Below are 25,077 nucleotides of genomic sequence, written 5' to 3' on the forward strand. Positions count from 1 at the left end.
CTTTTTTTCTTCAGAATCATATGAAAAGACATTTAGAGAGTTGACATCAAAGATGAGAATAAAGGGTATTTCATGTTTAGGCCTTTCTCTGTTGGAGAAGCTCTAGTTGATGGCAACCAATGTGGTAAAAAGACTTGGCAACATGCCACATAATCTGTTATAGGAACTAGAGATGTTTACTTTGTAAAAGAGAAGGCTTAGGAGGCAAGGGATAGCCATACTCAGATGTATAAAGTGGTGTCATATGGGAGGAAGGTGTTAGACTTGTGAAGCCTGGCCCTAGAGCCAGAATCATGATAGAAGTTGCCAAGAAACAAACTGAGACTTGATGTAAAGGAAAAGGTTCTAATGATTATAGTTATCCTTCAGTGGAATGGGCCTTGGGAGATGATGCATTTTCCTTCATTGAAAGTCTTCCAAGTGAAGTGTGGGTCATTACTTGTCACAGATGTTTTAGAGGGCAGTTCCTGTTGAGGTGTGAGCTACACTGTGAGGCCTCTGAGGTTTCTTCCATCTCTAAGTTTTTTTTTTTATTTTTCACCCTTCACTATTGTAACTTATTCTCCCCAAATGAATTTACGTTTATTAAGTGCTCTTTTCGCATAGACCAATGTACTAAAGATGTCATTAGGATATAAACAATCTAGTATACGTTTCAAACTTTCTATTAGCTGAAATGATAATAGGAAAATGGAAACAAGCATAGTTGAAGGACATAAGTACAAAATAAGCAAAGGTACACTTATATGAACAAAAAACTATGTATAGGCAGTCATCAGTTTATCATGATTGCCTCTTACAGGGTTCTGCCAAGCGTGGCTGTATTACTGCTTAGTATGTTATCACTGTTGTACCTTAAAATAAGTACAGAAGAATGAGGTGTTGGCGGAGAAATTGGTGACCCAGTGTGCGGTAAGGGCTGGATTTCAAGTATGGCATCTGTTGAAAACTCATCATTCTGGAGGATTTTGTTCTCTGGAGCAATTTGCAGTCTCTTACTTTATTCTATCTATTGATAACAGTAAGCTGCAACTCAGTCCAGTTTTACTTGAGCTGTTGACTGATTGAGAATCTAGACCCTCCAAATTCTAGCAAGTCAGTTTGGCTGGTGATAAGCCACCTCAGAACAGCTGAACACAATAGCCTCCATAGCAGCATTTTTGTCGTGTGGTCTCATTGGGTAAATACAGTTCTGACATTAACACACTTCAACCTACTTCTAGAAGTCCTGGTTTATTCCTTGCCAACATACTTGTCTGTGTGGAGACACAGTCTGAAAGAGGGAAGGTACCAGATGGAACATTTTGAATGTTAACCTTTCTGTCATCCAAATGTTTACTAGGAGACTCTGTAGAAAACAAGTGCAGTAACAATAGTTCCATAAATCTGCCTGATAAGGCCCCTAAAATAACACTAATTAGGCATCTCATGTGAATCCAATTTCATGGAGCTTATTGTATTTAGGTATTTGTTTTCACGTCTTTGTCTTTGTTCACTTAGAATATTACATATGGAAATATTCAGAAACTGGGTCCCAAACTTCTCAAATGTAGTGTTTTCTATTAGAATTATCCCTTACAGATTCATTTATTTAGATAATTAGTTGGCATAATGGGTAGAGTGCTGAACTTGGAACGAGGAAGACCTGAATGCAAATCTTGCCTACCAGATTTGTTAACTGTGTGACCCTAGTCAAGTGATTTAACTTCTCTCAGGTTCCATTTCCTCATCTTTAAAGTGAGGATAATAATAGTACCTCACAGGGTTTTTGTGAGGATCAAATGTGGTAGTATATTCAAAATGTTTATAAGTCTTAAAGTCTATATGAATGTTAGTTATTATTTTTAACAATGAGGAATGTTGTATATACAAATAGCTTAGAGTACCGTATAAGTAATGCCCACTTACACTGGGCTGATGATTGTTTTTTAGTTTCTTTTTTTAAAATTCAATTTTATTTCCAGTTCCAAATTGTATCCCTTCCCACCCTCTCTCTCACCCGTTGACAGGGCAATAAATATAAAACCCATTACAAATATGAAGTCATGCAAAACAAATTTCTGCATTAACTGTGTTCTGGGGGTGGGGGGAGGAAGAGAAAGAAAAAGAAAGAGAAAAAAATATGCTTCAATCTATGCTCTGAATCTGTCAGTTCTCTCTCTGGGGTTGGATAGCATGTTTTATCATTAGTCCTTTGGAATTTTGGCGAGTCTTTGGGTTGATGATTAAAAACTATCTTTGCCAATATATTTTTTTTGCCAATGATCTCCTCCTTAAAAAAAAAAACTTTCTTGGAAAGACAGTTGAGCTTAGTCATGAGTTTTTAATTTAAGAGGCAGAATGATCTTGAGAATGATGCATAATATGAGAGAAGGCAATATTAGCTTACTAATGAACTACTTTCATGAATGAAGATTCCATCATTTTGCAACTTATTTCTTCAAAATTAATTGTAATATTTAATTTACTTGTTCAGTGCCATCTCAAACTACCAAAAGTCATTTTATAGAGCTAGAAGAAAACAATAACAAAATTCATCTGGAAGAACAAAAAGTCCAGAATATTAAGGGAACTAATAAAAAGAAATGCAAGGGAAGGTGGCCTACCTGTACCAGATCTTAAACTGTATTATAAAGCAGCAATCATCAAAATTACTTGATACTGGCTAAGAAATAAAGCGGTGGATCAGTGGAATAGGTTAGGTATGCAAGGCACAGTAGTCAATGACTGCAGTAATCTACTATTTGATAAATTGAAAGACCCCACCTTCTGGGATAAGAACTCACTATTTGACAAAAAGTACTGGGAAAACTGGAAAAATGTATGGCAGAAACTGGGCATAGACCAACATACTATACCCTATACCAAGATAAAGCCAAAATGGATACAAGATTTATATATAAAGACTGATACTATAAGCAGACTAGAAGAACAAGAAATAGTTTACCTTTCAGGTAAGAATTTATGACCATACAAGAGATAGAGAACATTAAGAAATGCAAAATGGATAATTCTGATCACATTAAATTGAAAAGTTTGTGCACAAAGCCAATGCATCCAAGATTAGGAGGGAAGCAGAAAACTGGGAAAGAATTTTTACAACCAAAGTCTCTGATAAAGGCCTCATTTCTAAAATATATAGAGAACTGAGTCAAATTGGTAATAATACAAGTCATTCCCCAATTGAGAAATGGTCAAAGGATATGAACAGGCAGTTTTCAGAGGAAGAAACTAAAGCTATCTATAGTCATATGAAAAAATATTCTAAATCACTATTTATCAGAGAAATGCAAATCAAAACAACTCTGAGGTACCACATCACAGCTCTCAGATTGGCTAACATGACAAAACAGGACAATGATAAATGTTGGAGAAGATGTGGGAAAATTGGAACACTAATGCATTGTTGGTGGAGTTGTGAAATGATCCAACCATTTTGGAGAACAATTTGGAACTATGTCCAAAGGGCTATAAAAATATGCATACCATTTGACCCAGCAAGAGCACTTCTAGGGCTGTATCCTAAAGAGATCATAAAAACAAGAAAAAGACCGACATGTACAAAAATATTTATAGCAGCTCTTTCTGTACTGGCAAAGAATTGGAAACTGAGGAAATGCCCATTAATTGGGGAATGGCTGAACAAGATGTGGTATATGAATGTAATGGAATACTATTGTGGTATAAGAAATAAGCAGGCAGACTTCAAAAAACCTAGAAAGACTTACATGAACTGATGCAGAGTGAAATGAGCAGAACCAGGAGAACATTGTACACAGTTACAGCCATGTTGTGTGATGACTGACTTTGATAGACTTGGCTCTTCATAGCAATGCAAGAATCTAAGACAACTCCAAAAGACTCACGATGAAAATTGCTATCCACATCCACAGAAATAACTATGGAGTATGAATGCGGATGGAAGCATACTCTTTACTCTCCTTTTCCTTTGTTGTTTTGTTTTATTGCTTCATTCTCATGATTCCTTACATTAGTTCTAATTGTTCTTTACAGCATGACTAATGGGAAAATATGCTTCATATGAATGTATAAGTAGAGCCTATATCAGATTACATGCTGTCTTGGGGAGGGGGAAATTTAAAACTCAAAATGTTATGAAAGTGAATGTTTAAAACTAAAACTAAATTAATTATCAAAAAATTATTGTAATATGTTATTGACATAAAATAAACCTGTCTCATTTTACTCATGCTCATTATAGAAAGACAACAACTTCTGCAAATCAACAAGTGACAGAATGAATTGTATCCTATAAGGTATAGAAACATGTGAGACAAATCTGCTATTTTCAGACTTACAGGATAGTTGGAGTATTTACACATTAGTGGTTGCATATGCTCTCTCTTGTGAAATATCTCCAAATAAAAGAGTAAGTTTTTTCTTTAATTTTATTTCACCTGTTTCTTCATTAGTAAACTATAGAAGAATATGGGTTCAAATCCACATTTTGTAATGGAGAGAGAATGTAATGGAGAGTAGCTGCCTTAGAATTTGCAACAGGTTTAGTGGTTACAGAAACCGTATGTGATAGGCTGATGCCAGGTTGGCTCTTACAGTAACTTGCCCTTGTAGCTTGCTCTCTGTTGCCATAGGAGAAATTCCAGTTAGCAATCCATTTTGAGAGTTTATTTGCTGAAGAAATATTACTTTTTGCAACACTGTCCTGTGTCAAGGTTAACTAAGTCTTAGTCCACTATTTCTTTTTTTTAATTAATTTGTTTTTAGTTTTCAACATTCACTTTTATAAGATTTTGAGTTCTAAATTATTCCCCCTCCTTCCACTTCCTCCTCCCCAAGACAGCATGCAATCTGATATAGGATATGCATGTATAATCATATTAAACATATTTCCACATTAGTCATGTTGTGAAAGAAGAATCAGAACAAAAGGGGAAAACAATATACATTTGATCTGCATTCAGACTCCATAGTTCTTTCTTTGGATGTGGATAGCACTTTCCATCATGAGTCTTTTGGAATCATCTTAGATAATTGCATTGATGAGGAGTTAAGTCTATCAAAGTTGGTCATTGCACAATGATGCTATTATTGTGTATAATGTTCTCCTGGTTCTGCTCACTTCCTCAGCATCAGTTCATGTAAGTATTTCCAGGTTTTTCTGAAATCCACCTGCTCATCATTTCTTATGGAACAATAGTATTCCATGACATTCATATACCACAACTTGTTTGGCCATTCCTCAATTGATGGACATCCCCTCAGTTTCCAATTCTTTACCACAACAAAAAGAGATGCTATAAATATTTCTGTACAAATATGTCCTTTTCCCTTTTTTATGATCTCTTTGGGATACAGTTGGTCCACTATTTCTACAGACCCAAGATGAATTAGGAGAAATAGCAATCCAATAAAGGTCATGGAGGAGGAACTTGTTTTGATTGAAATTATTATAGACCAAAGTGATAGCCAAATTAAATCAGAACTTATTACTAGAAATTCACAAGAATGCTTCACCTTGAATGGAACCTTGAAAATAGGACAGGATCCAGTCTTCTTGTCCCCAGGTGTAGGGTACATCTAGTTTTCCCAGTGTACTAGAAAGATACATTTCATTTAGGAAAGAATAGATACTGAGCAAATCTTCTGTGGCTTATAGAAAGTATCTTTGGGAGACTTGGTGCTGTATTTTCTAAAATTCTGTTTTCACCAAGCTACCTTCTGGAAATCTTTCACCTCCTCGGAGTATTGACATTAGGAAGAGGGGGCACATTTGGGGGACATGAGTATTTTGATTTGCAAAACAATTTGTACCTCAGGTATGGTACCTGGAGTTGTACCAAGGTTGTACTCTAGTTGAAGGTTTTCTAAAAGTCATCATCCATTCAAAAATCATAGCTCATGAACACCATCCATGTTTATGCTTTTGCTAGTCAGCCAGAAGAAACACTTATATCATAGTGAAGACATTTAATGAAGTAGCATACTAAGAAAAATAGCAATAAAACATTGCCCTCATAAACGTGGAGCAAACTGTGAAGTGAAACTCAGTCTGTCCTAAAGGATTGTCAGCTAATTAGTGCATATCTATATACCATCATTGGGAAAAATAAGCATGCCCAGGGAACATGTGTGGAGGTACAACTGATACTTATTTTGTTACAGAAATCCTGCTCTGTAAAAAAAAAAAATATGACGTCATTACACTGTTCCTACTGGGCCTGTTTACCACTGGTCTCCTGTGGTGTGGTGTGATCTACTCTGGATGTGAAGTATCCACTGGACATTGCTCTCTATTGGTCACTGCTGGGTGATGAATTGCTGCCCACATCATTGTAGAGCTTCTTTTTGCTTAAAGTTTATGGATTTAGTTGGAATAGTCTTCCCCACAAAAGAAGACTGTGTTCTATCATCTCCTTTAGTTCATAGACCAAAGTTTTAGTTTTAGTTTTTTTCCCCTGCTTAATAGTATTTTCTTTTACTCCCCAGTTACATGTAAAGATAGTTTTCAACATTCACTTTTATTAGATTTTGATTTCCATGGTTTTCTTTCTCTCTCCCCAACTTCTTCCCCAAGATGACAAGAGATCTGACATAGATTATATCTGTATAATCATATAAAATGTATTTCCACATTAGTCATGTTGTGAAAATAGAATGAAAACAAAGGGGGGAAAACCACAAGAAAGATAAAATAAAAAACCAAAAAGTGAAAATAATATGCTTTGATCTGCATTCAGACTCCATAGTTCTTTCTCTGGATGTGGATAGCATTTTCCATCATGAGTCTTTTGGAATTGTCTTAGATCGTTGTATTGCTGAGAAGAGCTAAGTGTATCATAGTTGATCATTGTACAATGTTTCTATCGCTGTGTACAATGTTCTCCTAGTTCTGCTTACTTCATTCAGCATTGGTTCACATAAATCTTTCCAGATTTTTCTGAAATCCGCTTGCTCATCATTTCTTATAGCACAATAGTATTCCATTACATTTATATACCACAACTTGTTCAGCTATTCCCCAGTTGATGGGCATCCCCTCAATTTCCAATTCTTTGCTGCCACAGAAAAGAGCTGCTATAAATATCTTTGTACAATGTCGGTCCTTTTCCCTTTCTTGTGATCTCTGGGATATAGGGATATAGTAGTGGTATTTTTGAATCAAAGCGTATGCACAGTTTTATAACTCTTTGGGTATAGTTCCAAACTGCTTTCCAGAATGGTTGGATCAATTCACGGTTCAACCAATAATGCATTAGTGTTCCAATTTTCCCATATCTTCTCCAACATTTATAATTTTCCTTTTGTGTCATATTAGCCAGTCTGATAAGTGTGAGGTGGTACCTCAGAGTTGTTTTAATTTGCATTTTTCTAATCAATAGTGAGTTAGAGCATTTTTTTTCATATGACTAAAGTTAGCTTTAATTTCATCATCAGAAAACTGCCTGCTTATGTCTTTTGACCATTTATGAATTGGGGAATGACATGTATTCTTATAAATTTGACTCAGTTCTCTATATATTTGAAAAATGAAGCTTTTACCAGAGACACTGGCTGTAAAAATTGTTTCCCAGTCTTCAGCTTTCCTTCTAATCTTGGATGCATTGGTTTTATTTGTGCAAAAACTTTTTAGTTTGATGTAATCCAAATTCTCCATTTTGTATTTCATTATGTTCTTTATCTCTTGTTTGGTCATAAATTCTTTGATTCTCCATAGATATGACAGGTTAACTATTCCTTGCTCTCCTAATTTGCTTATGGCATCACCCTTTATGTCTAAATCATATACCCATTTTGACTTTATCTTGGTGTATGGTGTAAGATGTTGGTCTATGCCTAGTTTCTGCCATACTATTTTCTAGTTTTCTCAGCAGTTTTTCTCAAATAGTTCTTATCCCAGGAGCTGGAGTCTTTGGGTTTATCAAATAGTAGATTACTATAGTTATTTATTGTGTCTTGTGTACCTAACTTATTCCATTGATTAACCACTCTATTTCTTAGCCAGTACTAAGGCATTTTGATGATTGCTGCTTTATAATATATTTTTAGATCTGATATGGCTAGGCCACTTTCTTTTGCATTTTTTCATCAATTTCTTTGGTATTCTTGATCTTTTGTTCTTTCAGATGAATTTTATTACTATTTTTTCAAGCTCTATAAAATATTTTTTGGTAATTTGATCACTATGGCATTGAAAAAGTAAGTTAATTTAGGTGGAATTGTCATTTTTTTATTCTATTGGCTTATCCTATCCATGAAATAATATTTTTTTCAATTGTTTAGATCTGACTTTATTTGTGTTAAGTCTTTTGTGGTTGTGTTCATATAGTTGCTGGGTTGTCTTGGCAGATAGACTCCCAAATATTTCATATTGTCTACGGTTATTTTAAACAGAACTTCTCTTTCCATTTTTTGATGCTGGTATTTATTAGTAATACATAGAAATGCTGATGATTTATGGGGATTTATTTTATATCCTGCAACTTCGCTAAACTTGTTAATTATTTCAAGTAGTTTTTTTTTAGTTGATTCTCTAGGATTCTCTAAGTATATCCTTGTATCATCTGCAAAGAGTGATAGTTTTGGTTCCTCGTGGCCTCTTCTAAGTAATTCAATTACTTTTTCTTTTATTGCTAAAGCTAATATTTCTTGTACAATATTGAATAATAGTGGTTATAATGGGCATCCTTGTTTCACCCCTGATCTTATTGGAAAAGCTTCTAGCTTATCCCCATTACGTATAATGGTTGCTGATGGTTTTAGATAGATATTACTTATCATTGTAAGGAAAACTCCATTTATTCCTATGTTTTCTAGAGTTTTTAATAGGAGTATGTATTGTATTTTGTCAAAAAGCTTTTTCTGCATCTATTGAGATAATCAGATGACTTCTGTTAGTTTTGTTATTGATATGGTCAATTATGCTGACAGTTTTCCTAATATTGAACCAGCCCTGCATTCTTGGTATAAATTCCACCTGGTCATAGTGTATTATACTCATGATAAATTGCTATAATCTCTCTAAAATATTTTATTTAAAATTTTTGCCTCAATATTCATTGGAGAAATTGGTTTATAATTTTCTTTCTCTGTTTTGGTTCTTCCTGGTTTAGATATCAGACCCATATTTGTGTCATAAAAAGAATTTGGTAGAACTCCTTCTATGCCTATTTTTCCAAATAGTTTATATAGTATTGGAATTGATCATTCTTTAAAAGTTTGGTAGAATTCACTTGTAAATCCATCTGCTCCTGGAGATTTTTTCTTAGGGAGTTCATTGATGGCTTGTTCAGTTTCTTTTTCTAAAAATGGGTTAAGTATTTTTTTCCTCTATTGTTAATGTGGGTAGTTTACATTTTTGTAAATGTTCATCCATTTCACTTATGTTATCAGATTTGTTGGCATAGAGTTGGGCAAAATAACTCCTAATTATTGCTTTAGTTTCCTCTTCATTGCTGGTGGATTCACCCTTTTCATTTTTGATACTGGTAATTTGGTTTGCTTCCTTTTTTAAAATCAAATTAATCAAAGTTTTATCCATTTTATTGGGTTTTTCATAAAACCAGCTCTTAGTTTTATTTATTAGTTCAATAGTTATCTTTCAATTTTATTAAACTCTCCTTTGATTTTCAGAATTTCTAATTTTGTATCTAATTAGGAATTTTTAATTTCTCTTTTTCTAGCTTTTTTAGTTGTAATGCCCAATTCATTGATCTCCTCTTTATTTTATTCATGTAAGCATTTAGAGATATAAAATTGCCCCTAAGTACCACTTGGACTGTATCCCATAAATTTTGGTATGTTGTTTAATTATTGTCATTATCTTTGATGAACTCATTGATTGTTTCTATGATTTGTTGTTTGACCCACTCATTCTTTAAGATTAGATTATTTACTTTCCAATTAATTTTAATCTATGTTTCCATGGCTCTTTATTACATATAATTTTATTGTATCATGATCTGAAAAAATGCATTTAATATTTCTGCCTTTCTGCATTTGATTGTGAGGTCTTGATGTCCTAATACATGGTCAGTTTTTGTGCGGGTGCCACATACCACTAAGAAAAAGGTCTATTTCTTTCTATCTCCATTCAGTTTTCTCCAGAGGTCTATCATATCTAACTTTCCTAAAATTCTATTTACCTTCTTAACTTCTTTCTTGTTAATTTTGTGGTTCGAGGTATCTACTTCAGAGAGGGGGAGGTTGAGGTGTCCCACTAGTATAGTTTTGCTGTCTATTTTCTCCTCTAACTCAATTAACTTCTCTTCTAAGTATCTGGATGCCAAACCACTTGGTACATATATGTTTAGTATTGATATTACTTCATTATCTATGGCAGGGCTTCTTAAACTTTTTCCACTCCTGGTCCTTTTTAGTGTTTCTGCAGCATTCCTTGGCATTGTGTGGTCTGAGGGCATGCACAGTGCAATATGTGCATGTTTTGTGTTCAGAACTATGGCTTCAGTGAAGTTGCATAATGCAGCATGGACACGCATAGCCAGAAACACCTCAGATTCATTGCACATTTGGTTTTTAATTAATTTTTGGTCATTGCTTGTTCAGAAACCTTTTGCCATATGGGGTAGAGACTCACAGTTTAAGAACTGCTCATTTATAGTACCTTTTAGCAGGATATAGTTCCAGTCCTTAATACTTTTAATTAGATCTATTTTTGTTTTTGCTTTATCTGAGATCAAGATTGCTATCCCTGCTTTTTTTTTTTACTTCAGCTGACGCATAAAATATTCTGCTCCAGCCTTTTACCTGTACTCTATGTGTCTCTCTCTGTTTCAAATGTGTTTGTTATAGACAATATATTGTAGGATTCTGTTTTTAAGCCACTCTGCTATCTACTTCCATTTTATGGGAGAGTTCATCCCATTCACATTCACGGTTATGATTATTAACTGCGTATTTCCCTCCTTCCTGTTTTTTCCCCTGCTTATACTTTTCTCTCTCCTTTTGCTTTGTTCCTCCTCACCAGTGTTTTGGTTCTGAGCACTACCTCCTTCAATCTGCCCTCCCTTCTATTAGTCCCCCTTTCCTTTTCTTTCCCCTTTCCACTCCTATTTCCCTACAGTGTATGATAAATTTCTATATTCAACTGAGTGTGTATGTTATTCCCTCTGAGTCAAATCCAATTAGAATAAGGCTCAAACAATTCTTACCACCCTCCCATCTTTTCCTCTGCTATAATAGGTCTTTTGTGCTTCTTCATATGATGTAATTTAACCTATTCTCCCTCCTCCTTTCCTTTTTTTCCTAATGCAATCCTTTTTGTCACCCCTTAAGTTTTTTATATCATCACATCAAAGTCAACATATACCCACACCTTCTATGTATGTATACTCCTTCTAACTGCCTTAATAGAGATTCAGTCTTAAGAATTACAAATATTGTCTTCCCAGTTTAACCTTATTGAATAACATATTTTTTTTCTTTCCTGTTTACCTTTTTGTGCTTCACTTGAGTCTTATATTTGAAGATCACATTTTCTGTTCAGCTTTGGTCTTTTCATCAGGAAAATTTGAAAGTCCCCTATTTCATTGATTGTCCATCTTTACCCCGAAAAATTATGCTCGGTTTTGCTGGGTAGTTGATTCTTGGTTGTAATCAAGGCTCCTTTGCCTTTCAAAATATCATATTCCAAACCTTCCTATCCTTTAATGTTGAATCTGCTAAGTCCTTTGTAATACTCACTGTTGGTCCTTGATATTTGAATTGTTTCTTTTTGGCTGCTTGCAGTATTTTCTCCTTGACCTGATAATTCTGGAATATGGTTATAATATTCCTTGGAGTTTTCATTTTGGGATCTCTTTTAAGAGGTGATTGGTGGATTATTTCATTGACTATATTATCCTCTGGTTCTAGGATATCAGGGAAGTTTCCCTTGATAATTTCTTGAAAGATCATGTCTAGTCTCTTCTTTTTGATTATTGCTTTCAGGTAGTCCAATAATTCTTAAATCATCTCTAATCAATCTATTTTCCATGTCAGTTGTTTTTCCAGTGAGACATTTTACATTTTCTTCTATTTTTCATTCCTTTGATTTTTTTTTTCTTGATGTCTCAGGGAGTTATTAGCTTCCACTTGCCCAATTCTAATTTTTAAGGAATTATTTTCTTCAGTTAGCTTTTGTACCTCCTTTTCCCTTTGGCCAATTCTACTTTTTAAGAAGGTGTTTTCTTCAGTGGATCTTTTTTTCCTTTTGGCCAACTGCATTTTTAAGGAATTGTTTTCTTCATTCAATTTTTGTCCTTCCTTTTCCACGCTGTTGAGTCTCTCTTGTATACTTCTCTTTTCTTTCCCCAATTTTTTCTTCTACCTCTCTTTTTTTTACTTTTAAAATCCTTTTGGAGCTCTTCCAAGAAAAGTTTTTGGGCTTGAGACCAATTCATATTTCCCTTTGATGTTTCACATGTAGGCATTTTGACATTGTTGTTCTCTTCTCAGTTTGTGTTTTGATCTTCCTTGTCACCACAATAGCTTTCTATGGTCAAGGATCTTTTCTGTTTCTTGCTCACTTTTTAGTCTATTTCATGGCTTTTAAATTTGAGCTCTGCTCCTGCTGCACAAAGGGCCTGCTAACTGGCTTTCTGCTTCAGAGTCTCAAGTGCTGGTGGCTTGCTCACTGTACTGCGGTGGCTTAGCCTAATTGCGGCTGTTGTGCCCTAGGTTCTGGGGCTGGCAATTTGCCTTCTGTGCAGGGGCTGGAAGCCTCATAGCTGACCTGTTTTGCCACTGGCCTGTTGAGCCAGAACTGTGGGGCCTCGGTTGCTGATCTGTGCTATGGCTAAGAGCCTCCCACTGGCTTGCCTAGACATCATCTGTGCTGGGCTGTGCTCCCCTTTTGCCCAAGTGAGACAGATCTTTCGTGAAGTACCTCTAAGTTATCTTAATCTAGAAAATTGCTTCACTCTGTCTTTTTGTGGTTCCTGTACCTCCAGAATTGATTTAGAGGCTTGATTTAGCATTGTTTCTGAGGGAAACTGGAGAGAGCTCAGGCAAGTTCCTGACTTTTCTCCACCATCTTGGCTCTGCCCCCAGTTTTAGGGATTTATTTTTTTGTTTTTGTTTTTATTTTTTTTTTTCAGGGGATGCAGGACCTTCATACTCCCAGTGCTAGACCAGAGAAAACCCTTGTATATAATAATCATTTCCCTTACAGAAGAAGAACCTTCACCTCCAGGGATTAAGTTCTTCTGGAACACAGAACAATCTCCAAGATAAGCAGCACCATAGGCATTAAAATCTGTGTTGACAACACATTCTTTCTAGTCACCATGATCAGGATTTCTTTCTCAAGCCGCTATCTCATATAGCATGAGAAAGTCTTTGTCACTCTGATTCAATTTTAGATTACTAAAATGTATTCCTTCAGATTTATTTTAGGGACTTTCTCTTTAAAGAAACCATCAAAGACTTTTTAGGTCTGAAGCCCTGAAGTTTTGTTTTTGAATTTTTTTTTTAAGTTTTCAGTTGATGGCATTTATTTTTGCATCATGTTTATTTCTGATTATATACTACCACCTTCATCTCGGATCCAGTAGGCTTTCCTTTGTAATAAATTTTTCTAAAAAATTGAGTTAAACCAGCCAACATGTTGATCATGTCTAAAAGATTTGCAATGTTTATTCCCATAGTCCCCCTCCTCTATGTCAAAGGGAGAAAAGTACATTTTCTCAGCTCTTCTCTGGACCTGAAAGATTTCTGACCCCTGAGATTGTTTTGGGTATTCTTTGCAAACGATTTGGAAAGGAGAAGTCAGAGAAGAAAAACCTGTAGTTGGAACTGCTTAGAAGCATCTCTATCTATCTCAGTCTTTTATTCCATTTTTCTACCTTATTATGTATACATACATGGCTGGCAGCAAGCTTTGAGCTTTTTTATACATGTGAATAGTAGCTACCATGCATATAGTAGTACTTTAATGTTTACAATATTAGCTATATTAATGCATTTTTCCCCACAACCCTATTGTGTTAGTATTATTACTGGTATTCTCCCTGCTTTATGTATGGGGGAAATGTGGCTCAGAACAGATTAAGTGATTTGCCCATATAAAACTTGATCTAGAACTCTAAATCCAGCTTTCTTCCCAGTAATAACTTTTAGTGGCTGTCTAACTACAGAATTAAGTTTGATTTTTATTAACTTGGAAGTTGGGTTCCACTGCTAGAGATGAGAAAGCATGGGTGGGTTGAGAAAGTGTGGGTGCCCTCTTGGAAAGTCAGTGAGATCACATCTATACTGAAGTACTGCAAAAGTAAATTTAGTTAGCATAAGCCAGTTTTCCCCAGGTATAATTACCCCAGGTGAGCTTATCATCGAACTTTCATATCTGTGAAACAAAGTCCCCATATCCTGAAGTGGAGGTAAGCAACCCTTGTGGTTTCAACAACTAAAACTCTCTATGGTCTGGCAGACCAGGCAACACACTATTGACATAACATAGAGAGTAGAAAGTCTTCATTGCATTGTGCCTTAGTTTTATCATACTAGTTTTATGTAGAAAGAGGTTTCAGTAGTATTACCTTGGACAGACAGGGCCTCGGGATAATTTTCTTTCTTTTGTGCATGAGTCTGGCACAGTAAAGAGAGGGCCAGTCTTGGAGTCAGGAAGACCTGAGTTCAAGTTATGCCTCTGATACACAGCTCTCCTATGCATGCATAGATCATATTCACGGGATTACGAACAAGCCATCTGACCTCTCAGAGCCCCAGGCAGCTCTTTAAAACTGTAAGTTAAACACAAGTTGTTGATTTTTTTTGATAGAAGTAGCTTCCGCACTAAGAGTTGCTTATACTGATAAAATCAGAAGTCAGAGGCTACTATCTGAAGTGATAATAATCTACACTGAATGAGAAGTCTTTATATCAGTGATATCATTTATTCATTCAAGCATCTATGAAGACATGCCACATTTCAGTAGCCCATGAGGATACCAGAAAGAACAAAAAACAAAGCTACCCATGCTATCTAGGGTTAAGAAAAAAAAAACACTTGTAATATATTGGAAGGAGGTCTTTAATATTAATGTACAATATTCACTTACATTTTAAAAATAAGACATAAAGCAATTGAATAAATCGATGAATATATTTTCTTTATTTTTCTTTTCATTTTGGTTTAGGTATTTCTATTTTTAAAGTCCTTGACAAATTGTTAAATACTTAGCACTGTATACTTACTGATGGTGCCCAGCTTTTAAGCCATAAGGTTTGTTCACAGTCATATAGAAATATAGAATCCATTGTTAGCTCTGGAGAGAGATTTGTTTTTCTGGTATCCCCCCTGGCCTTGGAAATTTTCTATGCTGCATGTGGGAGATCAATTCCTCTCCACCTAAGGGAAGAAGACATTCAATGGGAAAATGGCATTTGGGTATTCCTGCTGGCCTAAAATGTAATCCTTGAAATTGGATTACTGGAGTGCCACCAATTATATTATGTCTTCTGAGTATTTGCCATGCCCTGGGTGCAATTCCCATTTGAAAAATAGGAATATAATGACGATTCCTCATTCTTTAATTCACACATTTAAACAGTAGTCTTAGTATGATAAATTATTTCTCCTGTCCTCACTGTGTGGTTTTCCATCAAGAGTTAGGGGAATGTTTTAAGAATTTGTAGTAGTTTTCAGCAACTCAATATCCAGTTCTTAACAGAAGAGTACAGAGGAGCTCCTTCAGTTAGTTAATGTCTGGTGAGTTACCTCTGATCACAAAGTAACTCAGTGCTAAGACTTTTTTTTTTTTTTGTAAAGGCCCTTGAATATGGTCAGTGAATCGACTTCGGTCCATTCGTGCTGGAGCTCCAGATTTAGTAATGGCCTGATGTGTTATTGTCACATTAGTCCTCTACCATTTAAGCAGATGACATTTAAAAATGCAGCTCTTAGTGTGAGCTAAGGGGTATAATGGTTAATTCAGACAGAAGGAACTTATATTAGTAATGGCATTATAGACTCAATTTATGACCTGCCCAGCAACTCTGCACACTTTCTTTCACCCCCTCTGGTGCTTCTTCAACTATGAAGCTAAATTTTGTATGCATAATATGTACACATCAGAATTGCCTAATCTATATCCAGAGAGGAGAAGACTTGCCCATAGGCTGGTACTTGGTATTTCATGGAATTAATGAATGGGACTGGGGGAAATACTTGAAGCATGTAGGGTCTTCAGAAAATTGATACAACTCAGTGGAAACAAAGATCAGTATAATTTAATGATGTGGCATCCTTCCCTAACAATTACCTACTAGGTACTAAAAATGAACTGAGAATAAATACTCTTTTATTAAGTTGAATTAACAATGTTTTTTTAGTCTCTAGAAGGCTATGACTAGTTGAACTGAACTTGGTTTTTAACCAGTTGCTTGATAATGCATCAGTCCAGCCTTTTGATTTTTTCCCATTTTTTTATTCTGGACTTAATAAACATCAATTAGGTAAGCACTTCCATATATTTTACAGTAGAACAAAAGGGGTTCTATGTGAAAATTGGGCATCTCTATTATGTTCAGATTGCTTTTCTTTTTAAGTTCATTTTACATTTGATGTGATACTTTCACCCTTATCCCGAGTGCCCTTTTGTTGTTGTTCAGTCGTTTCAGTCATGCCCGACTCTTCATGACCACATTTTGAGGTTTTCTTGGCAAAGATACTGGAGTGGTTTGCCATTTCCTTCAGCTCATTTTTACAGATGAGGAACTGAGACAAATAGAATTAAGTGACTTGCCTAGGATCACATGGCTAGTAAGTGTGTGACATCACATTTGAACTCATGCAGATGAGTCTTCCTGATTCCAATCCTAGTTTTCTGTTCACTTTGCCATGTAGCTGCTCATCTAACTCCCCTATCCCTCTCCAATCCCTTCCCCAACTTGAAAAAGAAAAGCCTTTGCAACATATATGCATGGTTAAGTAAAATAAATTCCCACATTGGCCATAAGTAAAAATGCATGTTTTATTCAGTAACTTGTATCTATCACCTATTTTTCAGGATGTAACACTTATGCTTCATCATAGGTCTTCTGGGATTGTGATCCATTTATCACCGTTCATAAGCCTTTCAAAGCTGTTTGTCTTAAAATGTTATTGCATAAGTTGTTCTCTTCATTCTACTCTGTTCACTCTGCATCAATTCATATAAGTTTTCCCAGGTTTCTCTGAAACCATCTATTTTGTCATTTTTTATGGCACAATAATGTTCCATCACATTCATATGCCATAATTTGTTTATCTCTTTCCCGGTTGATGAGCACTGCCATCCAGTTCTTTGCTACAACAAAAAAAGCGGTTATAAATATTTTTGTAGATAGGAATCCTTCTCTTTCTTTGATCTCGGGGGGATGTAGATCTAGTAGTGGTATTTTTGGCTCAAAGGGTTTGCACAGTTTAGTGACTTTTAAAACATAGTTCTAATTTTTCCCCCAGATTGACTAGGCCAATTCTTTGCCCTAGCAGTGTGTTATTAGTTTACCTGTTTTTCTGCAACTTTTCCAACAAGTATCATTTTCATTTTGTCATCTTTGCCAATCTAATACGTGTAAGATGGAACCTCAGAGTTGTTTTAATTTGCATTTTTCTAATTATTAGCGAATTGGAATTTTTTATGTTGTTGTTCATACCTTGGATTTCTTTGAAAACTGCCTGTTCCTATCCTTTTTTATCCATTGGGGAATAACTCTTATTCTTACAAATTATAGTAATTTCCTTATTTATCTTAGATATGAGATCTTTATCAGTGAAACTTTCAGCCTAGATTCTTTCCCAGTTAGCTATTGCCCTTGTAATTTTAACTACATTGGTTTAATATTTATGGAAACCTTTTTCATTTTATGTAATCAAAATTGCCCATTTTATTTTCTGAGATTCTAACTCTTGTTTGGTCACAAACTCTTCTACTATATATAGATCCAAAAGGTAATTTCTTCTGTTTTATTTTAATTTGTTTAAGATATGAACTTTTCTAACTGTCACATATCTTTTTGGAGTTTATCTTAGTCTATGGTATGAAATGTGTATAGCTAAATCCTACCAGATTCCTTTTCATTTTTTCCTGCAGTTTTTTCTCCTCAAATAGTGACTCTACCTCAATAGCTAGAGTCTTGAGTTTATCAAATACCAGTTCATTTACTTCATTATGTTGTGTACTTTGTCTTTTCCACTGATTGACCTTTTTAAAAAAATAGTACCAGATCTTTGGTACTTGTTGCTTGGTAATTGTTGCTTTTGTAGTACAGTTTGAGATCTGGTACTTCTGGGCCCCCTTTCTTCCTACATTTCTTCATTATTTATTTTGAAATTCTTGACCTTTTACGTTTCAATATGAATTGTATTTTAATATTTCTAGCTCTGTAAGGTGTTCCTTCAATAATTTCATGGTATGGCACTGGATATGTAAAGTAATTTAGGCAACATTGTCATTTTTTGTAAAATTTACATAGCCTACCCATGAGAAATTAATATTTCTTAAACTTACTTAAATCTGTCTTTATTTCCATAATGTTTTGTAATGTGTCTTCATGCAATTCCTGTGTTTGTACTGGTAGATTGATTCCCAAGTATTTTGTGTTCTATAGTTATTTTGAATGGAATTTTTCTTTCTTTGACTTCCCAGTCATTTTCTTGTATAATATACAAAAGCACTGATTTATGTAGATTTATTTTTGTCATGCAACTTTGATGAATTTATTAATTTTAAAATAATTTTTAATTGATTCTATGGAGTTAAGTAAATCATAGCTTTTGCAAAAATGATAGTTTGGTTTCCTTGTTTCTTATGCTTATTACTTTGATTTCTGGGGGTTTTTTTGTCATTTTGGTTTCTCTAGCATTTGTAACATGATAGCAAATAAGAGTTATGATAGTGGATATCCTTACTTTATTCCTGATCTTACTGAGGAAAGCCATTAGTCTTTCTTTGATACATATAATTGTTGGTTTTTGGTTTTAGATAGATATTACCATTACCATATTAAGAGAACATCTATTTATTCCTATGTTTTTTACCATTCTTAGTAGAAATAGGTGTTAGATTTTGTCTCAACCTCTATGACTATAATGATGATTTTTATTATTTTTGTTGATACTAGAGTTTGTTATACTTATGGCTTTTACTCATATTGAAGCTGCATTTGTGGTATATAAATCCAACATGGTCATAGGTTGTAATCTTATTAATACGTTGTCTCTTTGCTAATATTTTATTTAATTTTTTATGTCAATGTTTATTAGGGATATTGGTCAGTAATTTTCTTTCTTTGCTTTTATTTTCTTTCTGGTTTAGGTATCAAGGCCATATTTGTAACAGTGAGTTTAGAACAGTAAACTGTTTTTCCTACCTTTTGCCGATAGTTTATATAATATTAGAATTAATTTTTCTCTGAATGTTTGATACTATTCACTTGTAAATCCATTTGACACTGGGATAATGTCTTTAGGTATTTACTTAGGTCTTATTAAATTAATGTTTCTAGTCATGAGTTACCTAAATCTATGGTGTTAATCTGATTATCTTATATTTTTGTAAACATTCATCCTTTTTATCTAAGTTGACAACCTTATTGGCATACAACTAAGTAAAATAATTTCTAATAGTTTCCTTTATTTCAGTTTTAGTTGATGTGAATTCTTTAATTTTACATAGTTTTTTTCTTCTTTTTGACCAGATAGCTGTTTATCTTTTTATGTTTTAAAAAAATAAATACCTCCTAGTGTTATTTAGCAACGTAATGTTTTTTGTTCTGCTTTTCACTTTGTAATCTCTTCTTTGATTTTCAGGATTTCTGTTTTCATGTTTATTGAGGGTATTTTGTTTTGTTGCTTTTCTGTTTTTTTTTCTAAGTTGCATTCATAATTCATAGATCTGTTTTTTCTCTCTTTCATTAGTGAATGAATTTAGAAATACAAATTTTCCCATAAGTACTGCTTTAGCTATGTCCTCAAAATTTTGATATATTATCTTGTTGTTTGATGAAATTTCTATTATTTCTAATATTTAATCTAAAAATCACACATTCTTTAGGATTAATCCCTAATTAATTGTTTTTTAAATTATTTTTAGTTTTCAACATTCACTTCCACAAGATCTTGAGTTCCAAATTTTCTCCCCCTCTCTCTCCTCCCCCCCCCCCAAGATGGTGTACATTCTGAATACCCCTTCCCCTGATCTGCCCTCCCTTCTACCACCCCCCCCCCTTTTCTTATCCCTTCCTCTTTCTATGTTCCTGTAGGGCAGGATAGATTTCTATACCCATTGCCTGTATATCTTATTTCCCAATTGCATGTGAAAACAAATTTTTTTTTAACTTTTGTTTTTAAAACTTTGTGTTCCAAATTCTCTCCCTCCCTGCCCACCCACCCTCATTGAGAAGGTAAGCAACTTGATCCAATTAATTTTTACTTCTCTCTTTACAGGTTCTTTGTTGAATGTCATTTTTCTTCATTGTGGTCAGTAAAGGATGTGCTCAATACTTTGCTTTTCTGCATTTGTTTGTGATGTTTTTATGCTCCAAAATATGGTCAGTTTTTGTAAAGGTGCTATGCCCATCTAAGAAATATATAAATTCCTTTCTATTTCCATTTAGTAATCACAATAGGTCTGTAGTATCTAAATTATCTAACATTCTGTTCAGTTTCTTAACTTATTTCTTATTTATCTTTGATGAGATCAGAAAGGGGTGTATTGAGGTTTCCCCAGTATTATAATTTTACAGTCAATTTTTCCTTCCAGTCTGATTAATTTTTCCTATTTAGATTCTTTGCCATTTGGAACATACATGTTAAGTACTGATATTGATTGTCATCTTTGGTGCCTTTAAAGCTCAATGTTGTTTTTCTGAATTTCTCTTTCTGTATTTGTACTGTTGCATTTTCTGAAATCATGATTCCTATTCTTTTTTTTTGTAGTTCTCCTGAAGCAGAGTAGATTTTGTGGTACCCTTTATTTTAGCTGTGTGAATTTTTGTTTTAATTTTGTTTCTTGTCATCAATTTTGTTGGATTCTGCTCTTCATATTTATTCTTGTCTATTTTATGGGTGAATTCATCCCATAAGTTCATAGTTATGATTCTTAATTGTGTGTTTCCCTCCCTTCTTTCCTCTTGTACATTTTCCTTTTCCTCCCCATCCCTGTCTTTACAAAGAAGAAGGTGTTGAATGAAAGAGGAGTTTATTTAGTACTAGTGATTTATAATTACTGCATATCTCTTCTCCTTTGCCCCTGTTTTCTTTCTCTTGCCTTGCCCATCAGACGTTTTTAGTTTTTCTTTCTTTTCTTAAACCTCCCTTACCTTTGACCCTCTGAGGTTGGAATTTGTTTTATTTGTGATTATTTCTTCACATGTCCTCCCCCTTCTAAAAAACTCTTTTTTCTCTCCTTCACTATATCTTCTTATTGAGTATAATGTATTTCTGTAGCAAATTCTTTGTGTATCCATATATGTATGTGAAGGGGTGTGTCCATGTATGTGAAAATGAATTGAACCTTCCTTTATGTAGTTCATATGATATTGAGGTTCATGGTATGCATATTCCCCTCTACTCTTCTTCTTTGTTCATATACTTTTCATCTCATATGCCCTTATTTTGTGTAATAGTATGTTTTTTCTTTCCTTTCCTCCCCAATATATTACCCTTTCTCTCCCATCTCCTTCTTTTTCTAAGTCCATGTAAAAGACTATGACCAACTCCAAGTGTTCAGTATGTCTTAATCTTACTTTATGACCATTAAGATTCTGAGTGGAATCTTTATATTTTCTGTCTCTTTTAGAGCGGAAACCATTAATCATTTATACAGTTTCTTCTACTTAATCAAATGTCCTTACCTTTCTATAGTTCTGTTGAATGTGAAATTTGTATTTCATAGTTTCTGCTGAATTCTGACCTTTTCATCAGGAATGCTTGGAAGTCCTCTATTTCATTATTGAAGACATGTTTTTGTCTTTTAAGATTATATTGATTGTTGTTTGTAAGCTTATATCTTTATTCTTTTGTGCCTCTTGTGCTAATCTGTTAATTCTCTTTCCAAGTATTTCTTCCATAGCCTTTGCTCTTTCTCTTTGTATAGTTCTGAACTAAAAGCTGTTTCTGTTCCTGCTATGAACATCCTGTTGATTATGCTGACAGCAGGTTTCCTAGAAGACTCGAGGTGTTTTGCTTTTCAGGTGCTGCCCTGGCCCTTTCTTGCTGTGGCTCCTCCATGACTTAGGCTACCTGGACACTGAGCTGCCCAGGTGTTGGTCTGGCATCACATTCAGTTGTGGTTCAATTTGGGGTGCTTGCATTTTGGTTTGGGCACAGGTGGCCTGGATACTGGTTCAGATAGGGGGCACACACATGAAGACCTGTGCTTGGTGCAAGTCCAGTCCTGTCTGCTGCAGAGGCTGGTAAGAAAGCTTTGTACTGGTTGTTGATCTGGTGCTTTCTCATATATACAATCTTTGTAGGACAAAGAAATGAAGGAATATGCTAGGAAAATAGGAAATGTCTGAATCTGGCTGAAGATCATTCTAGGTGGGAAAGCCAAGTTGATTTGCAAGTCAGAGAGAATTGAGTGATGGAAGAATAAGACTGAGTTTTTTAACTATAAATTTTTCCTGCTCTATAAAAACACATGATTTTAATGTACAAGAAGACATTTTCCCATTAACTACTCGAATTCCATGAATAGATGTTCATAAATCTTAGACAAGACCTTGAAGATCATGTATTTATATCCTCTCATTTTAACATATGAGGAAGTCCAAGTCTTGAGAGGTTGAGGATGTTCTTGCATATATTTGCCACCTAAAGACTTCAGAACAATCTGTTTTTCAGAATGGCTTTTTCTTGTACACTCCCCTGATCCCCAAAGCTGTATTATTGTGTGTATGCATAATATATATGTGTATGCATAATATATATGTGTATGTATATATGTGTATATATATATATATATACACATGCATACATATATATGAATTTTTAACTAGTGAAGATCTGAGTAGGTTGCAGCAATAAATATGTTCTGAATCATGGGGCTAAATAGTAATCCAGACATTCCTTTAACCTCAAACATTACCACATGCTTGACTCATGTATATTTCATACAAAGTGAAGTACAAAAATACTGATATTGTAGGAATATACTAACTGTTAGTCTGTTACCAACTCTTGATGAAAGTTATGGTATTCCTTTTCTAAGGGTCATTGAGACAAGGTACTATTGTTGTTAGAAATTGCTTCTAATAATAATTATTGTGACAATTATAACTAACATTTATGTGGCATTTCCTAAGGTCTCTAATACACTTTTGCATACATTGTTTGATTTGACCTTCACAATAGCCCTGTGAGGTATATATTACAGTTATCATTCATATATTTCAGATGGAGAAACTGAGGCTCCCATGTTAAATGGTTTCCTCATGATCATACGGTAATTGAGTATCAGAGTTAGAATGTAACTTGGTCTTCTTCACTTCAAGTCTACCATATGCTACCATACTGTATACCATGATTGATTTTTTCTTCCATTTTAAATATATGCTATGTTAAAAAGGTTCAAAAAAGTATTATAAAATGGTTTGATATTTTCTTTTGTGGGAAAGCACTTTATATTTTTGAGATATATGTATAGATAATATATTAATCCAATATAATAAATATATGAATACATATTCATGTAATATGTTTAAATATCCATTAATAGAATATTAATTATACTGTTCTTCATATTGTAATACTATACTTTCATGACTTTATATGAGAGTCAGTGTGGTATAGTGGATAATGTCTTGAGCTTGAGATCAGAAAGACCTAGGTTCACATCTCACCTCATAAATATGCTAGTATATGACCCTGGGTAGATGACTTAATGTTAGTGAGCCTCAGTCTCTTCATTTGGAAAATTGGGCTAGTATCTATGGTATTTGCCCATAGGGTTCTCAAGATGAAATCAAATATTGTATGTAAAGTGGTTCACAAACCTTAAAGCACTATGTAAATGTAAGTTTTTATTAGTGCAAGTGTGGCAGAAAAGTTCGATGTATAATATTGTGGGCATGTGAAGAGTGCTTTAGAATTTTCAGGGAATTTCATCACTTGCAACTGCCTCAGATTCAGTATCTAAGGTAGTTTGGCTCAGTTGCTAAAATATTTGATGGTAGGAGTCAAGAATCAGCTCCATCTGGACAAGTTCACTTCATTGCATGGTCATAGATTGTATTCCTCATTGTGATGAGCAAGTTTGGAAAAAAAACATACCAGTGGATAAAGTATTTGTTGAATTGTCTAATTCAGTTCTTTTACTGGAAAAAAGAAATCCAAGTATATGAACTACAGATAGTTCAGTAGCAATATTTTCATATCCATTCACATGTGAATGATAGTATATAGACTCATAATCTATGATATAGGATCATGACTCTAATTCTTCAAGGATCTATAATTTCATCAGTATTGTTACTTCTTCTACCAATACACATTACAACTCTTCTACGCTATACTTGGGTGTACTTTGGGAGTTGATTTAGGCAAAATAAATTGTCCTCTTATAGTCATCCTTTTGATAATTAACTTTTCTGAATTTACTGAGATTGGTCCTAATACAATAGATATAGAGGCCATATCTCAGTGAGTACAAGAAGCCTTTGAGGTCTAGAACGTGGTAGAATTTTTACTTCACTGGAACTTGAAGAACCAAGCCACCATACCATGATGAAGCATCAGAGGAGAACTTTGATGAGAGTATCTCCCCCAAAAACATTTATTAAGTGCTTACTATGTGCCAGGCACTGTGGCAAGTGCTGGTGATACAGATACCAGAAAACAAGATATTCCCTGCCATCGAGAAGCTTACTTTCTAGTGAGGGAATGCAACAGGTAAAGGGGTGCTGAATGCCCGTTTAATTTTAGCCTTCCATGATTGAATGTGGCAATGGCATGATTCATCATAGGACTATTATGCAAATAAGTTGGTGATTGTCAATATCTATTAATTACTGATTTAGATAGCATGATTTTGTAGAGAAACATAAATTCTACTTTGTGTACTCTAATGTGTGTACTCATAAATTCTACTCTTTGTGTAAGTTTGCTTTCTTTCT

The sequence above is a fragment of the Vombatus ursinus genome, unplaced genomic scaffold (genome assembly GCF_900497805.2).
Source record: "Vombatus ursinus unplaced genomic scaffold, bare-nosed wombat genome assembly UNPS02014903.1, whole genome shotgun sequence".
NCBI classification, from domain to species: domain Eukaryota; kingdom Metazoa; phylum Chordata; class Mammalia; order Diprotodontia; family Vombatidae; genus Vombatus; species Vombatus ursinus.